Consider the following 1526-nt stretch of genomic DNA (forward strand, 5'->3'; position numbering starts at 1 on the left):
CATGCTCTAGGTGACTGTGCTTGAGCAGGAGGTTGGACTAGAGGATCTCCAAAGGTCCCTTCCAGTGTCAGCCATTCTGTGATTCTATGATCTCTCACAGTATTCAAGGGGGATGGAGCCTCCCTTCTGCAAGAGTGTCCTGGGACAGGGCAGAGATGAGGCAGAGCAGGAAGGCTGGTTGTAGGGACATTCTCAAACACCAGCAGCTGCAGAGTGGGAAGCTGATCACCTCACAAACACCTGAATGAGCCAAAATGCAGGTCCTGAGGTGCAGCACTGCCTTACAGGCTCTGCCCCAGAGTTTGGAGAGCAGCACTGCAGTGTGTGGGCATGTCCTCAGAAGCCCAGGGTCAAAAATGTGGGGGATTCAGGGAGCCAGGGCTGTACAGTCTCCCAAGATAGGCCGGTGTGGTGGGAGATGCAGGGCACCAAGGCAGTACAGTACCCCAGGAGAGGCAGGGCACCAGGGGGATAAAAGGTGTCAGGGGCTGTACACAGGAGAGACGCACTGCCCCGAGGTGATGCTGAAAAGCCCAAAAACCAGCAGAGCTCCAGAGGTGAGAACTGCTTTCCCCAGGCTCAGCTAGAAAGAAAGCTGGGCAGAATTCATGGGAAAGGGGAACACTTCCCCAGATTTGTCACCTAATCTCCCCCATGGCTTTGGAGACTGGCAAGGACCAGGGTCCCAGATAAAGCYCTCTGRATGATGTGTATTAAGGGCACGTTTGCTCTTTTATGGTATCTCATCTCCCCCTCAAGCACGAGGACGAAAAATCTTGTTGAGTAATTTTGAAAACAAAGAATCTGTTTTGGTGCTTCAGGGAGGAAGACTACATCCTGTCCTATGCTGTTGTACATCTCACTTCTACAAAGAGAGTGACCCGCAGCACTTATCAGTTTTGAAGCTCAGCAAAGGGACCCACAGGGGAAAACAGTTTGCAAGCTCACTAAAAGCATGTCAGGGGGCCGTGGCAGAAGGGGTGAGAGGACACAGCMCTGCCCTGCCCTGGGGGCAGCAGCATGCTGCCCGTGGGCTCCAGTGCCCCGGCCATGCCCAGGGCCCCCACGCCGGCAACAGGTCTGGCACCAGCACAGGCCCCAGGGCTGCCCCCCAGCGCTCGGCATCGCCCCAGGGCACAGGGCAGCGAGGAGCCCTGTGGGGCCCCTGCGGCAGAGCCCAGCCCTTCAGGGCAGTGGCCGGGCCCCAGGGCCCCGCACTGCCCGGGCACCTGGTGCCGGGCTGCCCCGAGGCCCCGCCATGCCCTGCGCTGCTGCCCACAAGATGGTGCCATCCTGCGTGGTGGAAAATGCAAGAGAACATAATGAAATGTTAAAGTATAGAATGGACTGGACTTACCTGGACTTGGCTGGACTGGACTGGACTGCAATGGAATGAAATGGAATGGAATTAGATGGCAAGCGTTGTTTTGGTGTGACTGCAAGGCAGCAAGACAGGGTTGGATACTAGTGGAGACACTCAGTTTGTGCGGGGTTAAACAGGAGAGAGTTAATAAAAGATTTACACT

Source organism: Rhea americana, unplaced genomic scaffold, assembly GCF_003343005.1.
Source record: "Rhea americana isolate MKP2758 unplaced genomic scaffold, rheAme1 scaffold_917, whole genome shotgun sequence".
Lineage (NCBI taxonomy): Eukaryota > Metazoa > Chordata > Aves > Rheiformes > Rheidae > Rhea > Rhea americana.